The following is an 18,379-nucleotide window of genomic DNA, read 5'->3' on the forward strand; positions in this document are numbered from 1 at the left end:
ATAGTGAGTGACTTGCAAAACCAGATTTCCAGAGATGGATAAAGACAGTTTGGTTTCACATTAACCCTTTGGAACCTAGGCAACAGCTGCGACAATTACAAGAATCTGTGGCAAAACGCCACGGAGTGGGCGAGTCACCCAACCGGGCCTAGCTGCTTGACACCTAGCACCTGCAGCCCTAGTTTCAAAGAAAAGCACAGACTACAAATCCCAGAGATCATCGGGACAGATGTTAAAAAAAACAAAACAGAAGTCTTTCACAAGAAAGAGCGTCACTTGGTAATTAGGGAGGGCTCAGGCTGGGGAACAGGTCACAGAGCCAGAGACCTTTTTATTTCTATTTTGCTACGCGCGCTTCCCTCCCAGCCACCATTCATTAGCGTTCTCTGATGCTCTCTCTCTCATTTCCAGCTCCGCTGCGCATGTTCCTAGGGCTTATCTTTCCTTTGGCTCTGCCCTTTCGTTAGCCTTTGTTCCCTGAGAAAGGTCAAACACTGGGGAGGGGGGGGGGGGGGGGTTCAGCCCTGATCCTGGCTTAGCTGGCATCCCTCCCTGCAATCAACTGCACCATATAAGGGCAGGACTGTGGGAGAGGGAGAGCGTCCAACGGGGTCTGGAGGTGGTCTGGAGCCCATCCAGTCCGGAGGAGGGCTGAGCGTCAACAATCCTTACTTTAAATATAAATAAATAAATATGATGACCGCTATGGGAAGAGAGAGAGAATACAATAAAAGCATCAGCAGGGCTCTTAGAAAACCAAGCGCTTGGGATGCCAGTCAGTGGTAAACAAACACGGCACCGCATCTTGCTTTATTTATCTTTGTCCAAGCCAGGCTGAATGTCTTTGAAAAGATGGCCCTGGGGGCCAGCCCGGTGGCTCGGTGCAGGGCTGTGCCCTGCTGAGATCTGCTCCCCGGCTCAGCTGCAGAAGTCGAGTTCACGGCCCCTGGGATGGAGTCGTAATCATTGTGTAGTGGTGGCACTATCGAGGGCCCACTAGTGCAGAAGTGAAAGAGGAGCCCTGGTGCATGGCTTCTCGCCAAGCACTGCCACTGTGAGGGCACTGCAAGGAGGTGTAAAACAGGGGTCGATGGTGGTGCCGGATCCGAGCCCCAGTTCTGACTGACCTGGAGGAAGCTGCCAGGCGCCCCCAGGGCCATCTTTTCAAAGACATTCAGCCTGGCTTGGACAAAGATAAATAAAGCAAGGCCCTTCTCAAGATGCCCTAAGTGAATTAAACACCTCTTGGGGTGCGCCGAGCAAGCTGGGATAGGAGTCCTGACTCCTGGGGTCTGATCGGTCTATTTACCAGGACAACTGACCACCTCTTTAATGATGGCCAGAGATGAGGAGCTTTTACTTTTAGGATAATTTTCATCTGTGAGCAGGGAAAGCGTTTACTTCGGTTGCCACCTCAGCCAAGTCACCCTGGAGAGGCAGATCCAGTCTTGGTTTTTCACCCCATTGCATGCAACTCCTCCTGCCATTCAAGCCGATACAGTAAAGTGCGCTCCAGCGGAGCGCACTGTTAGCCCGCGTTTGGCCACGCGTTTTTGACCCCCTTATACACGTCGAAAATGCGTGGCCACCCCCCCCCCCCCCCCCCCCGGAACTAATAGCGCCCTCAATATGCATTTGCCTGGTAAACAGACTGATCAGATCCAGGACTTGCTCGGAGCTGCACCCCAAGAGGTGTTTAATTCACTTAGAGCATCTTGAGAAGGGCCTTGCTTTATTTATCAAATGCATGTTGATGGCCCTATTAGTTATTCCCGCGCGATACAGAAAGTAAAATGTGCAGCTAAGCCGCACATTTTACTTTAAGAAATTAATGCGTGCCAAAGGCTGGTGTTAATTTCGGCCGGCACTGGGAAAGTGCACAGAAAAGCAGAAAAACCTGCTTTTCTGTACACCCTCCGACTTAATATCATAGCGATATTAAGTCGGAGGCCCAAAATTTAAAAAAAAATAAAAAATCTGCCCATGACCTGCGGGTTGGAAGACAGACGCTCAATTTAGCCGGCATCCGTTTTCTGAACCCATGGCTGTCAGCGGGTTTGAGAACCGATGCCGGTAAAATTGAGCGTCGGCTGTCAAACCCGCTGACAGCCGCCGCTCCTGTCAAAAAGGAGGCGCTAGGGACGCACTAGTGTCCCTAGCGCCTCCTTTTACTGCGGGCCCTAATTTACATACCTGGGCTTTCTGAATCGCAAGCCCAGAAGAGTGGCCTGTGCGCTCGCCGGCTCTCCCGCGCGTTTTTCTGTATCGGCCTGATTCTTCAGAAAATCAGAGCGGCAGCTGCCTGCATGCAATGGGCCGAAAGCAGGACAGGACCCTCCTCTTCAGGTGGCAGCCCTGATGAGAGTCCCCGGATGGCACCGGTTTCGCCCCACTTGTATAACCAGTGTGCAAACACACACACACACGCACCACAAGAACTGGGAACTGCAAACCTCCCTACCCCGCTCCCTAACCTCCATAAAACGTGTTCATTCAATACAGTGAATCCAGGAAGGCAGCCAAAAGTCAAGACCGCGGGTCCAGATCAGCTGTTTGATTTTAAACTGGCAGGGCAGCTGCTGAATATTCATCGGGCGAGACAATAGCAGTGTGTCCAAAGGCACATGGCCTAAGGCCATCTGTCCCCCACCTCGTGCCTCTCGCTGCTGACCTCTTGTGGCGTGGCAGGGTAATTCCTCCACAGTCCAAGGCAGCTCCTGTTCTGAAGCCTCAGACAGCCAAACACAGCTGTTGTCAGACACAAAGAGGGTCTAGAAAGTGTGCCTGAGCAGCAGGAGGCAGGACGCATTCCTACCGCTATGTAATTACTGCTTACTAGTGCTGTGCAATTTAAAGGATATGGAAACGTTAATTCTTTAAGAGTTTCCGAGTACACAGCTCCAGTCTCCCCGCTTTTCATCCATTTGTCCACTTCCACACTCGCCCATCTATCGCTGGATGTCACGGAGATACCAAATGGCTGAACTTTAATTTCTCACCATCGGGGCAGAGACCTAAAAACCAGAACCCCTCCCTGCCCCTCCCCCCTCCTCTCTTCGGATGAGTCGAGACTGATTTAAAAAGGGTTTCCCTTGTGCCCTGCTTAAGCTCTGACTACCAACTTGCTGGTTTCTTGGCTCTTTTTCCTTTCTGTTAGGTCTTATTCTCAGGTCTGCTTTCTTTTCTAGCTTGGTATATTTCCTGTCTTATATTTTACACTTTTTTTTTTGGGGGGGGGGGGGGAGGGAGAATACAATCTGTGCACCTGAGAACACATCAATGGATCATGCTATGTTCAAATTTTACTTGTGCAAGCCATACTGCGGAAGGGTTTGCAAAAGGATAGACACCCTGGAAAGTGTGGAGAACACGAGAAGGGATCTAGTGAACCAGACTTAATGCTAAAAACATGCAGAGCCAATGCCATGCATTCGGATTGAGAAAATAGTGGAGGTGAAATTCTTCTGTGCACAAAACAAGAACGGGATCTGGGGGTGATCATCTTAAGGAGGCCAAACAGACAGATACAGTGATAGGAAAAAACGAAAGATGCTTGGGTGCATAGGGAGAGGAAGGGGAGGTGATATTGTCACTGTGTAAGTCTCTGTCTCTGGCCAGACCTCATTTGTGTACAGATCTGGAGACCACACCTTCAAAGGCATAGAAACCAGAGTTGGTGCAGAGGGCGGCCACTAAAATGGTCAAGGGTCTTCATAATAAACCACATTGTGCGTCAAGGCAGAACAGAAGGAAAATTGTAAATAAATAATAAAACATAAGGGTACAGACTTAAAGATCTAAACATGTACACCCTGGAAGAAAGGAGGGAAAGAGACATTTAAACACCTCCTAGCAATAAACGCATAGGAGATGATCCTCTTCCAATGGACAAGAGCTCATGAGGTGATAGAGGGTAGACTCGGGAGTAAACTAAAGAAATATTTCTTTACAGAGAGGATGGTGGAGGTAGGAGTAGAGACAAGGACAGGATCTGAGCTCAAGAAGGCATGGGAAAAGCAAACAGGATCTCTGAGGGAGAGGAAGGGACTATAAAGTCGAGCAGGAGACGTGGATGGACTTATAGAATTTATCTGCGTCAGTGGGAAGGGAAGGGGTTGCCAGCTGGTTCCATTTTGTGTCCGATAAGCTGCTCCAGCCCTTGTAGCTCAACATTCCCTAGGAACAAGGGGAACCACATCTCTGTGCATGCAATGGGGTAAAGCCAAGGTTGGACACCCCTGAACCAGGAAAAAATAGATGCACCTAAGTGAAGAGCATGTTAATTCCCGGAGGGAGCACCCATGCTCGTTCACAAAACACTAATCTGAATGCAAACTTCTCATTTGTATGCAGAATGAACTTTCTGCCTTGCCTCATGCACTCTTGAAGGACTCTACTGACCAGGGTGGGCAGAATTGTTCTCTTTTAAAATCTGTAAAGAGGGTAAAATGAGCCCTTCCCTGTCAGGTTGACCAGCCACCTGCCACCAACCTAAACCAAACTTCATAACTTGGGAGGCATTGGCAGGCTGAAGTACCCCTACCCCCCCCCCCCCCCCCCCCCCCCCCCCACAAAGAAAATAATGATGTGTGTGAACCATTAAACTAAACCGGTTTATGCTATGGTTTATACTTTGCTTATTTTATCTGTCATTCCTGTATTTGCTGGTTATTTGTTGCAATTTTATCTTATGTGATGCTTTACATTTTGAGTTGTGCTTCTTTGATTTTTTTTTAGCTTACTTATCCTGCATTTTAATTTAATTTTTTTTGTTGTTTAGAATAGATAATTATCTAAGTAATCCTGTACTATTTGACTTTGTTGTGATCCATTTTGAGTGAAATGAGGAAAAGCAGAAGATAAATGGAAATGAACTGAATCCAGCCTACCTGAAGAACAGGGTGAGGACCCATGGTCAGGCATGAGAGATGTTTCTCTACACTGTTCATCCTGCTCCGGAAGGCCTCCATCGCTCATACCTGGCACTGTCTCCAGCCGCTGATGGAGTGAGAACCTGGTAGGGTGCAGCACACTTGGCGGAACGCCAGGCTAGCAGATAGGACTGGCTGACTTATGGCTTTCACGTGGAAAAATGCCCTGGGTGACTCAGACAGAAGGACCTGATGATGCGTAATGTATCGCCTAATCCTATCTCATCCCAATCTCTCTTAAAGCTCTACTGAGTGCTGGCCTGCATGTGAGACCCAGCTTATACTTTCCGGTCTCTCTCTGTGGGCTGGTACTGGAATTTAAAATCTATCACAGCACTTTGGCAGTGTGCTCTGATCCTGCTGGCGAACTCAAGATGTGCTGAGAGTTCAGTGGAATAGGCCTTTTCTTTTTTTCTCCTTTCCCTAGCAGCTGGATTGTTTCTCTCAATCCATCAAGCCTTCTTTTCAGCTCCTAAACCATGCTAAGCCCACAAGCGTCCCAATAAATTAAAGAGCGGTGACTCAGCCGGCAACGGCCCCTGCTTTCCATCACAGGCTCGCTGGGAAGGAGGCAAACAAAATGTCAGATCCATGGAATAGAGCAGTCCTCTCTGCATCCTGTTTGTGTAAAGTTAATGGGCCCTATTGTTTATCACAGGCGTTAGAAAGTTAGAACACCTTTTCACAAAATGTTAACGAAGGTAACAGCAGCAGTCTCTCGCAGTCAAGGATAATTGCCTTACATGATTGTTCCATCCGGGGTCTGAAGAAGGTTGATGAGGCTGATTCTGTTGATCACATCTACTCCTCCTTGACGCTCTGTCCTCAGTTAGATTTCAGGACTCCATTGTGTCTGAGTTCTCCTCTAATCTCTTCCGTCACACTAGGTGGATCCTCCTCCACCACTAACTCATTATTAGTCGATGTGCCTCAGGGCTCTGTGGTGGGCCTCTTCCCTCTCTGCACTTATTCCCTTGGTGCGCTGATCTCTTCCCATGGCTTTCAGTACCATCTTTATCCCAATGACTCCAGGATCTACCTGGCTGCATCAGAATTTTCACCCAGAATCTAATTTCAAATCTCAGCCTGCTTGTCCAATATCACGTCCTGAATGACTCATCGTCACCTTAAACAAGGTCAAGACAGAGCGTCTTCTTTCCCCAAACCCGCTTTCTCCCTTTCTATCTTTGTAAATAACATTGTTAAGCTCCCAGTTCCCTCAGCTCTTAACTTTGGGGTCATTGTTGAGTCCTGTCGCCTTTACAGACATCAAACGCTGCTAAAATGTAATTTCTTTCTCTATAACATCATCAAAATCCATCCCTTCCTTTCTAGATATGCTACTAAAATTCTTGTCCACTCTCTCATCGCCTCCTGCTTAGAATATTGTAACCTGTTCCTCAAAGGTCTCCCACTGAACTATCTGTCCCCTCTTATCTTCCTCCAATGTCATCACGCCCAAGTTACCCTTCTTCTCAAGTCACTACATTGGCGCCACATCCCACTTCCACATAGAGTTCAAGTTTCATTTACTCACCTACAAGGGCCTTCACTCTACAGCTCCTCATTACCTCTCCTCTCTTATCCTACACCCCTTCTCGCAAACTATCCTGCTTCCTTCTCCTCCGTTGCCCACTCCCAGTTATGTGCTTTCCACCCTGCTACATACAGTTTCTACCACTCCTGATTTTTTCACCTCCCGTTGCCCTTCTAGGGTTTTGAAGCACTGAGATCCTTGTACTAGATTCACTCCAGATCCACTGAAGGCTGATCCAGTCCTGGTGCTGCTCCCACTGCAATCATGGATTTGCAGTTTAGGTTTGATTTTCTTAACGAAACCAATGGGGAGAAAAAAATCAGGACTACAAATCCCTGCATGCAGTGGGGCAAAACAAGGGCTGGATCAACTCCAGGCTGACCTGGGGGCGAGATGGCAACCTCCTCGATTTTATTCCTAACTCGCACTGCAGCCAAAGTATGGGTTAAGCCAAAATGCTCTCCAAAAGTTACCAGATCGCCTCAGGTTGTCAGGGTAATTCTGTAGCCTGAGCCGGTCCTGCTTTTTCCCCAGAACATCACTGGGACTCGAAGTTCCAGTTTTCTTCTCAGACGAACCAGAAAATCACAAGTGCAGCAATGCGATAGGGAATAAAGCCAGGGTTTTCCTTATATATATATATGTTTTTGAGAAGTTCCTGAGGTAAAATAATAATACATCGAAAGGTCTGAGGGACGACACATGACCATGGGCCTTCATTAACAGGGGACAGGTTAACCCGGCTCCTTCCATCTTACCCGGCCTTCCTCACGGGCTTGGCCTAAGGAGTTGTGCAAATCCTCAGCCGGTCTCCCCTGACACAGCTGTTTTTTAACTTTTGCCACTGGAAAACATTTTTAGTATTTTTTTTCTGTGTTGGTTTTTTGTTTTTTTTTTAAATCAAGTTGGCAGATTAAATGCAAAGAGGCAGCAGTTGTGGTTCATTGTCAGAGCAATAGCTTCTTTTTTTTTTTTTTTTAAATAAAAGCAAAATAAACCCTTTTTTGTTTCCCTCAAACAGGAGTGAAGTGACAGTGATCTGGGCCCCTGGTGATAAGAGTCCCTGGCCTCTCACTGGCCCCTAACCACCCGTCTGGGACTAGGGGAAGAGTGCTGTGGGCCCTCGGCCACTGCCCTATCGTGCGAATGACCGGTCCGCCCTTGCGGCTCAGACTGCCGGTAAGAATGAAGCATCGAGCCCCCGTCATTATTTTAAAGAGAAAAATCATTGGGGGGGGGGGGGAGGGGGGGAGGGTCGGTGCAAGGTATTGTTCCATGTGCTATAAATTCAGAAAGCCAGACCTCCACGAGAGTAATTCTCTTTTTCTGTTCCTTTTCCCAGCTTGGTTTACATTAAACTCTCAGTCTGGAAGTTCCGAGTTCTCATAATTAATATGCTGACATATTTGCAAATTGGAAAATCTTGTCTGGACAGAACACTGAACAGTTAAAAACTACAGCATGTACTGTGTATATTATGGGGGAAATGAATAAGTTAATCGAAGGTGACCAGGTGCCTCCATGTCATAAAGGGCAAATTGGTTTTACTCCACTGCATCTAAACACTTGCACATTCCTGCCCCTCCTGGACTGGAAGAAGAGGGACAGGCAGGGCAATGGCCTGGGGTCCCCTGGCAAAGCTGAGTGACGTCACGCAGGCAGAGTGTCAGGGCTCCTGGTGCCGCCAAGGCCCGCTCCTTAGATTCTGCCCTGAGCACAAGTCCAGCAGTGCGGTGGGGGATAAAACCAGGATTGGCTCAGCGTGCCCCTGAGGAGCTGGAGCCCCCTTGCCTTAGTCTGCCCTGATGACAGGAGAGTATCCTGGAGGTTAGGCCACTAAGAATTGTCATCTGTAGCTTGCTTTCTTCTTGCTTTAAGTGGACTAACAAGACAAGAGCATCACTGTATGCCCTGGGCAGAAATTCTCCTTTTCCGAGAAAAAAAAACACGGCAATAAAAACATGTAAAGTGCTGTATAACTGCTGTTCACAAGCATCTCTGAAGCAGAGCAGGAAGGGAACGTGAAATGCTCGCTTACCCTCTCCTGACAGTACCTGCATGTAAAGTGAGAATTAAGGTTTAGGGATGTTTGCATCGCTCTGTAGGTCTGACTCATAGAACCTTCAGCTCTGTTTATTTAGTGCAGGAATGGCCACCTCCGGTCCTCCTGAGCCACAAACAGGTCTGGTTTTCAGGACATCCACAGGGAATCTGCAGGAGAGATTGTATGCAAACCTCTCTTATGCAGGTTCCTTGTAGATATCCTGAAAACCAGACCTGTTTGTGGCTCTCGAGGACTGGAGGTGGCCACCCCAGACTTAGTGAGAGTTTTCTTGCAGTGAAGGACATCTTAAAATAACATTTTTTGTTATCTTCCTCTCCACTCTGTGTGTGCCGCTGCTTTTATGTGGTGGAGTTTGGGAATTTTTACCATTTGCAAGCACTGAAACCAGGTCTGGTGTAAGGATAGCAGGTGCTGTAGGCCAGGGGTGCTCAAATCGGTCCTCGGGTTTTTAAGATATCCCTAATGAATATGCATGAGAAACATTTGCATACACAGGAGGCAGTGCATGCAAATAAATCTCATGCATATTCTTTAGAGATATCCTGCGAACCTGATTGGTGGGGCAGCAAAAACTGGTTTGATCACCCCTGTTCTACGCAACCACTAGCCTTGCCTCACATCCCTCCCCTCATTACGTATGTAATCTTGTTCAGGGCTTATACATTTAAATAAATGTAAATGTAAATGGAAGACTTCCTTGTGGCAGCTCATGATGTGCTCTTCAGCTGTTGGCAGGATGGGCTTCATTGGAGGCACCAGGCCTCCTCCCACGATTTTCATGCTGCCCTCTCAAGCTGGGGTGCTCTAGATGACCGCCTGGTTCACTTCATGGAAGCACCAACCTTGACCTAAACAGGAGGGAGAAGAGTTAATTCAAAATCAGTTGTGAGCCTGCAGATTTATCATACAAAGATAACAAAACTCAAGGTGTGAACCACAGACACTCATACAGAGCAACAAGGACTACTAACTGGAACCATGTCCAATAAGGAACAGGCCAGAACCGCTGGTTCCCTCCCTCCCCCAGCATACAGGGGTCTACGTTTTGATTTTCTGATTCAGTTCCTTAAGAAGATCAGAACTACAAGTCCCAGCATGCAATGGGGTTATACCAGGCCTGGCTTAGCCTGTTCCTTATGACATGGACCTAAGTGCACAGCCTGGTCTGGATCATATGCACCCGCAACACCGGAAGCAGAGAAGATACACGGTCCGAAAAAAAGAACAAGTAGCGGAGCAAGCAGGATCTTGCAAGGAAGGAAGACAAATGTGCTGGGTCAGAGGAACATAAAACGACAGATGGCACCTGAGCAGCGAAGGGGGTTGTGGATTCTGTGGCTGAAGAGCAGTGGCTGTGATAAATAATCCCTCTGCAGTCAGTCATTCTGTCACCCTGGCTCTTGGGAGGTTTGTGCTCATCACATACAGTAAGCAGCTTCCTTAGATTTCCAGTCTGAACCATCCTTAAAGGAACCCGCCAGCTCCTCATTTCTTTTTTTTTTTTGTAATTGAAGTTTTTATTAAACAAATGCAAATGAACATAACAGCAAGATGCATGCCAATACCACAAGCACCAAATAACAGCAATAGATTTAAGCATCTGGAAATGTTGTCGAGCAATAAACAAATAAATAGCATAATTTTCAATGAACTGGTTTTGTCTGGATTTTTTACCCCATTGTACCCCCCCCCCCCCCCAGTCCTCAATACTGAAAGCGATAAATAAAGAGAGTAGGAAGATTGAATGGGATATTTATAAGTCGCATTCAGCCGGGTTATGCACGTTCCCAGGCTTCCATGCCAAATAGTGAGACCAAATGTCCCTATGAAGGACCAACCTGTCCTGTCGGACTGCGGTGAGTTTACTCATATAATAGATTCTATCTAGCCTAGACTGGACGGTTCCCAATGTGGGGGCCCCTGTTTGCGCCACCAAAGCGCAATTTCACATCTGGCTGAGGAAACTACTTGCTGGATCCATTTAACGGCCCAGCTCCTCGTTTCTATTCTCTTACCCCCATCACCAGGACTCCACCTCTGACAGGCCTGGAAATTACCTCTTTCTTCTCAGCCTGAGGTCAGCCAGACTCCTGGATATGCAATGATATACTCAGCACACCCATCCCTGTTTATAAAAAGGGTGAAGCACCGTCCCATAAGCATCGCCAAACTCTTTATCTCATATCCGTGCAGCCTTGCCTATGTCTAGTAGCAGCAGTGGTAGTTGTAACTAGTTTGAACGTTTCTTCAAGATCAGCTAGGAGGGGATCGTGCAGCTCCAGTAACTCTGCCACTATTCCCGGCCTGGCACAGGGCACACGGTGCAATGCACGGCATGGCATATTTATTTTATTTATTTAACATGTTTTGTATACCGTCCTTCGGTTTCGCCATCAGAACGGTTCACATCATATTAGTTAAACAATGAATCATATTAGCTAAACATCTTTGCGTCATAATGGTTGAGCAGAGATTACTTCAAGGAGTCTATAGTTTGCATCTTAGTTTAAGAAAAATGTATGTGTCTATCCTTATACGTGGCGCTGAATGTAGTCTTAGGTGTTGTAATGTTGAATGTGGTCTTGTAGCGCACGGTGCATCTTTCTTCACGAGGGGGCCACGTCAGCATTTCAACTGCATATTATTGCCACATTTGCTCTCATAGCAACCAGAATTACAATCCAGTCAAACACAGTTCAGTAACTAGTCAAGACATGACTGGCATTTCCACAGCCATATGTATGTACCTCCGTCGGTATCTCCAAAAGGAGGGACACAGGCAGGACTGTCAACGTGTCAGATTTGAAACTGTGCCCTTCCAGCTGCCTCTGCCTGATTAAGTCCTGCCCCGCATGCTGCCTTTCTTTCCCTGGTGCAAACTAAAGAACTGCCTTCCCAGAACGGGCCAGCAGTCCTGCCTCTTCCTTTGTCTTTACAACGCAGCTCTCCACCCTTCTTAACAAGCCCAGCTCCATCCAACCATGTGCTTACGTATGATGCCAAAGGCTTAGTACCCTACCATGAAACTTCTCCAGATGGTAACGAAGAGGGAACAACAAAAGGCAGTGATTTAAAAGGAGGCATTACCCCTCCAGCCCCCCGAAGATGTAAGCCAATAGAGTTGACATGGGTTAGAATATCTGGTTTATTTAGGCATGGATCCACAGAGGCTGGAGACTGCATCTTACTCTATAACCCAGAAAGCAGGGATGATGTCATCACCGGGACACACAGGGGACCAACTGTTTTGTGTGTTAAGCTGCAATACACACCCACACACTCACTCCAGGTCACAACTGTCCTGCAGACTGGCTACACAAGGGACATAGGAGGCCAGATATATGGGCAAAAGGCACACTAGTATTGGTGGGTATTTAGATTGTGGGTAGAACTGGGAAGGGAGTGGTGCAGCTCAGTGCAAATTAAGTGGAGGATTGTGTATGCACACCTGCCCAATATAGTGGAATAACTACGAGGATGATATTACAAAAACTGTCCTGGATAAGGAGAAGTATCTGAGAAGCTGCCTCACTCTCTGGCTCACAGCTGGGATGAGTCCTTAGCAATGTGGGCAGGAATAACTGGGCAGGCTGGATGGGCCGGCTGGGGTTTTTCTGCTCTCGTTCACTGGGTTATGCTTTGTTTACAGAGTGTAAGGTTCAAGGGTGAGGGGTCATCAGATGAAGATGAAGGAAGGGGGCCTGGAGTACTTTTTCACTGAGACAGGAGTGTACACCTGGGGCAGGCTTCCAGCAGAGGTTCAAGCATGTGTGGGTCAGACCCAAAGGGACCTTAGTTGCAGGACAAGGGAGGGAGAAGAAGTGTGACAGCATAGCATGCAGCTACAAATGGGCAGGAGGGGTGGGACAAGTGGTCCTTCTCTGCTGACATCATTTCTGCTCTGAAAGAGCAGCCAGTTGACTCCGCGCCATCAGAGAGACTGAGCTAATCCTTGAGATTTAAATCCCAACTCAGAGCATTCTGGGATTTGAAGTTCTGCAGGTTGTATTGGCAAAACAGGAGTAAGAAATCCCATAGCGCCTCGGGGATGGGAGTTTAAAACCAAGGACCAGCTCACAGTGGCCCTGATGGAGTGGAGCGGAGTGAGTTTGTGGCCAGCAGCAGGCTGCTGGGAGTAAGGAGTTTCGTCTTTTGTGTACATCCTTTTTCCACCCAGTCCCTGATAAGCCCATGCTTCCTCTCCTCCCCCACCTCTTCAGCACCACTCGCTCTCACTTTGTAAATCTTGGAAATTCACTCCCAGTATGGTTATAATTCTTGTCCTCCTAGCACTTTCAGCAATTAATTGAGCAGTAAATTTTCAGGTGGCAGATGCTCGAGGCGACATGCTTAGAATGTGTTACTTTGCTTTTTGAAATATTGCTGGCAACAAAAAGAACTGCAGCAAACACACAATGTGCACATCGGCAAGAACCTGCCCTGAACTTTCCAGCAGAGCCAGATCTAGACACGGCCAGACCGAACATGCAGCAGTCCCCGACGCTCACATGCAGTGCACGCAGATCTTGAATCCAGCTGGGTGCATATTGGATGAGAATTGTGTTCCTGAAGATGAAGGCGTAATATCACAGCAGCATCAGTTGCTGCCACGCAGATACCCTCACACAGCTTTCTCGTTGCAATTATTTGCAGCATTCACTACCCCTGCCATCCACTATGATCCTTGTGTCAGGTGGGAGTTTCCAAATGTCAGCAAACGCTACCATGCACTAGGTGAAGGCCTTCAATCCATATTTGTGTGCCACTATATCCCAGAAAGGATCTGAATTTAGGTGCCCCTCTTCTGGCTACCTGTCATCTTCCAAATGAAATGCAGATTCCTTGACAGGCGCCTGCAAATCCCTGCCTGCCGCCTCTGCCTCAACCGGAATCTCCAGCCTTGTGGGCTTCCAGCTCTCCCTCCCTTCACATTCTCCCTGCTCTGCTTGCCAAAATCTGCTCCTGTCTGGGCAGAGACCGCCACCTATCGACCCAAACAATTAACCAATGCATCTCCAGTAGCAAAATCAGAATGACATCTCTCCAACCTAAGAGCTATCGAATTATGGGAAAGATACATACTCATTGCTTTACGTTAACTCTGGAATATTCTGTTTCTCACTACCACCCCAAATCAGGTAATTCTACGGTTCTTCTGTTCCCTTCACCACCACCACCCAACTTCTTGACCCTACCCCTATATCTACCAGAAGAGGCAAAATGGACAGCGGGAGTCATAATACGAAGCTGAAAGGAGGAGGTGCATCCCTCACTGAGTTCCAGTGGAGAGGACCAGAGCCAAAACCCCTGGCAGAATTCAAGCATGGATGAGACAGACACAGAGGGGTGGTGGCAGCAGGGAGAGAGGAGACCACAGGTTAAATGAGATCTGTGACAGTAGAGTGGACAAACACAAATAGGCAGACTGTGTGGAGCAAGCTCATATGCTGCATTCATCTATATTTCTATCTCTGAGAAAGGGGCCATTTTTTCTTTACTTTGTCTATGTACTCGTGCTACTGCTTACCTATTCTGGAGCACCGTTAGATGTACACAGTGCTGACTAGGTGTGTAGTTATTGCGTTTGCAACATTTTCTCCTCTTCTTCAGTACTGTGCTTTGCCTTTCTCAAGTGAGTAACTGTGGCATCTCAGTGTCTGAAGCTTTACAAAATACACAGGGAATTCAATTTTCCTTAAGACAACTCTGCAGTACCACTCTGGACCTTTTCCAGTCTCACAGTCAGGTAATTATAAACATGCAAGAACTAAAACAGATATTATGGAGACAGAATAACTCTGACACTGACCTGCCATGCAGGCATCTGACCTGCAAACGAGCACTAGATTGCTAGTGCAAAAGAAGAGGCATTCATTAATCAGGCATTCCACCCACTGTCTGTCTCTCCACGGGTCACATTTATTACTGTTGTATATTACTTTGTTTATCATGTCAGCAGGATACAGAAGTTGAAAGGAAGTTGTCTGAATTATTAGGAAGGCTGCTCACCATGAAAAAAAATATTACTAGCAATAATTTGTTATGGGTTAGATAGTTGCTTGGTTTTGATAGTAAGTATTACTAACCTTAACATAAGGCATGTAAGTAACCTGCATTGAGCAGCAGTTGCTACCCTTAACAGACACATGGGGGTAACCTGCATGGATCAGCAACTGCTACCATAAGAAACTTGCTGGGCAGACTGGATGGACCATTTGGTCTTTTTCTGCCATCACTACTATGTTATGTTAAGAATAATAGGGACCAGTGACTGCTGCTCAACCTGGATCTCAGTACACTTTACAACCAAATGGTCCATCCAGTCTACTCAGCAAGCTTCTTATGGTAGTAACTGCCGCTCCATGCAGGTTACCCCCATGTTACTGTTAAGGGTAGTAACTGCCGCGCCATACTGGTTACCCTCATGTTTCTGTTAAGGGTAGTAACTGCTGCTCCTTGCAGGTTACCCCCATGTGTTCTGTTAAGGGCAGTAACTGCCGCTCCCTGCAGGTTACCCCCATGTGTTCTGTTAAGGGTAGCAACTGCTGCTCCTTGCAGGTTACCTCCATGTTTCTGTTAAGGGTAGCAACTGCCGCTCCTTGCAGGTTACCCCCATGTGTTCTGTTAAGGGTAGTAACTGCCGCTCCTTGCAGGTTACCTCCATGTTTCTGTTAAGGGTAGCAACTGCCGCTCCTTGCAGGTTACCTCCATGTTTCTGTTAAGGGTAGCAACTGCCGCTCCTTGCAGGTTACCCCCATGTGTTCTGTTAAGGGTAGCAACTGCCGCTCCTTGCAGGTTACCCCCATGTGTTCTGTTAAGGGTAGCAACTGCTGCTCCTTGCAGGTTACCTCCATGTTTCTGTTAAGGGTAGCAACTGCCGCTCCTTGCAGGTTACCCCCATGTGTTCTGTTAAGGGTAGTAACTGCCGCTCCTTGCAGGTTACCTCCATGTTTCTGTTAAGGGTAGCAACTGCCGCTCCTTGCAGGTTACCTCCATGTTTCTGTTAAGGGTAGCAACTGCCGCTCCTTGCAGGTTACCCCCATGTTTCTGTTAAGGGTAGCAACTGCCGCTCCCTGCAGGTTACCCCCATGCCTTCTGTTAAGGGTAGCAACTGCCGCTCCCTGCAAGTTACCCCCATGTTTCTGTTAAGGGTAGCAACTGCCGCTCCCTGCAGGTTACCCCCATGTTTCTGTTAAGGGTAGCAACTGCCGCTCCTTGCAGGTTACCCCCATGTGTTCTGTTAAGGGTAGCAACTGCCGCTCCCTGCAGGTTACCCCCATGTGTTCTGTTAAGGGCAGTAACTGCCGCTCCCTGCAGGTTACCCCCATGTTTCTGTTAAGGGTAGCAACTGCTGCTCTGTGCAGGTTACCCCCATGTTTCTGTTAAGGGTAGTAACTACCGCTCCATGCAGTCATCCCCAAACCTTATGATAAATCCATAAAAATTACTGCAAGCAACATTTTTACTGGGTGAGGAGCCTTCTTGAAAATTCAAACAGTGCTGCTTGGTGTGCTTTGCTTTTGGCCTTGGCTTGCGCCTTTTCCCTTGTCAGGGCCCGTGATGGTTGTCATCTGAATCCAATTCTCCTCCCCCCCCCCTCTCCCCACTGTCAAAGCAGAGAGTGATGTAGCAGTTGCATCAAAAGCATTGGGGCTTATTAGTTAAGGGTAGTGACTGCCGCTTCGTGCAGGTTGCCCCCTGCTTATCAGTTCCCCAGACCATAAACGTCAGGGCCCTGCTGTCCTTACTAAGGCTCCTTTTATTATAGCCCACTGTTCTTTCACTTTGCCCACCTCCTCCCTCCTGTCAGCACCTTCTTGAGGTTCTTCCCCATTGTAGCAAAGTCAGTATTTTTGAAATCCAAGACTTTTAGCTTTGAATGATTCCTCTCTGCCTTGCTTTTTATATCAAAACCATATCGTTTGATGCTCATTGGTGCTTTGGTGAGTGCCTGTCTTGTTGTGTGCACTTCCACTGTAAGAAAGAGTAGACACTAAACACTAACAGCAAAGAGAAATTCTTTTCCTTAGTAAGATATCTTACAGAGCAATGCAGAGTAAGGCAAACGCAGAGCGCACTCACCTGAAGCTGTGTAATAAGTTATATGCATCACCTCCCCCAAACCTGCACACCAATGGGCTAGTTTCTTTGTAAACATAAGAGTATTAACCAAACCAGTTAGAAAAATGTTATCTTATCTCATATATGCTACTAATACTGCATTCATGTAAGTCATATGATTTCTTATAAGCTGGGCCCAGAAGGCAGAAGCAAAGCTTAATGCTGACCTTTGACATACTTTAGCATTCTAACTGCCTTGGCTATTTCCACAAGTCTGATCACTTCAATCTTATTATTATACTACTGTTATCTCTCTGCTTCTTCTCCCCCAGCTGTCTCCACAGATACATCCTCGAAGTATCCTTACACCTGGTTATTAAGGACACTGTCCCCATTCATAAGGACCGGGTCCAGTATTGCTCATTCGCTCATGGGTTCCATCGCGATTTCTCTGAGGAGACTCCCCTTGAAGACAGTTCAGAATCTCTCTATTTCTAACCAAGAATGCTGACAGGATTCTCCAGTGCACACTGGGTTGGCTCTAAGATCCTAGCAGGGAAGGTTGGCTGCGCATTGGCCTTTGCCTGTCTTGAATGTGTTTAGCAGGAATCATTCTTATGTTAATTCAAACACTGTCCCCATTCATAAGTACCAGGTCCAGTATCGCTTCTTCCTTCCTGGGTTCCATCCCCTTTTATCTGAAGAGAACCCCTTGAAGAAAGTTCAGAATCTCTCTATTTCTAACCAGTTCCTCCTCCTTTCCCACCTGTGCATCTGAATGGCAAAGGTAATCACATATGCATCTTCATTTATTCTCGTTTTTATAAACTAGTCTTCCCCAGTGGACTACAGAGTGGTGCACAGCAATATACACCCAGCAGGAGACAACCATCCATGCAGCTCCTCTTCCCTAATTTCCTGTTCCCGTAAATATCACTTCCCCACACATGCTTCAGCTGATGATGACCCATAGGCTGGCTGAAACCATTTGTGCTGCTTCTTACCTACTAGTCTACAATGACTTGTCTAATTCTCCTAAGGTCTGCCTTTCCTCATAAAACCCTTTATGGAACAACCTCCCTGACTAGGATCCGTCTGCAGATATCCTTTGGATGAAGAAATGAGGATCAAAGGAAATTACAAATAAGCCCAACTTGTGGGCTTTGAATTAACATGACAAGATTGATCCCTGCTAAACAGACTCAAGACAGGCAAAGGCCAATGTGCGGCCAACCTTGACCGCTAGGATCTGAGTCAACCCATTGTGCACTTGTGGAGAGCCGCACACTATGTTGTAATAATCAGGGCTATTGGTAGGACTGGGCAAGATAGGGGCCACCCAGGATAGCAGAGCATCTTGTCAGGAAGCTGGGTGCTAGTATGCCATAAGCTCAGCCATTGGGGGGGGGGGGGGGTCCCCTCTGTTAATACAGCCATAAGCAGCTAACCAGAGTCCCCATCCAATGATATGGCCGAACACTAGTTGTTGCATTATCAAAGGACCCCAGCTAGCCAATAATGTGCAGCCACATCATCGGAGGGAAGACCCTGGCTGGCCAATATTGTATGGCTGCATCATCTGAAGGGGACATTTCTCCCTCTCCCTCCACAGCTAGCCAGAACTTAGGAGGGGGAATCCCACCCCCGCCTTGAACCGCCCATGGTGCTAGTTAGCCTGGCAATGAGCCTGCCCACGTTAGAGGAATGCTCCTTCTACAGCCTAAAAGGTGAATTAATAACTTTGAACTCAGTTAACAAGGAAGTAAATGCTTGGCTTCACAGATT

The sequence above is a fragment of the Rhinatrema bivittatum genome, chromosome 11 (assembly GCF_901001135.1).
Source record: "Rhinatrema bivittatum chromosome 11, aRhiBiv1.1, whole genome shotgun sequence".
NCBI classification, from domain to species: domain Eukaryota; kingdom Metazoa; phylum Chordata; class Amphibia; order Gymnophiona; family Rhinatrematidae; genus Rhinatrema; species Rhinatrema bivittatum.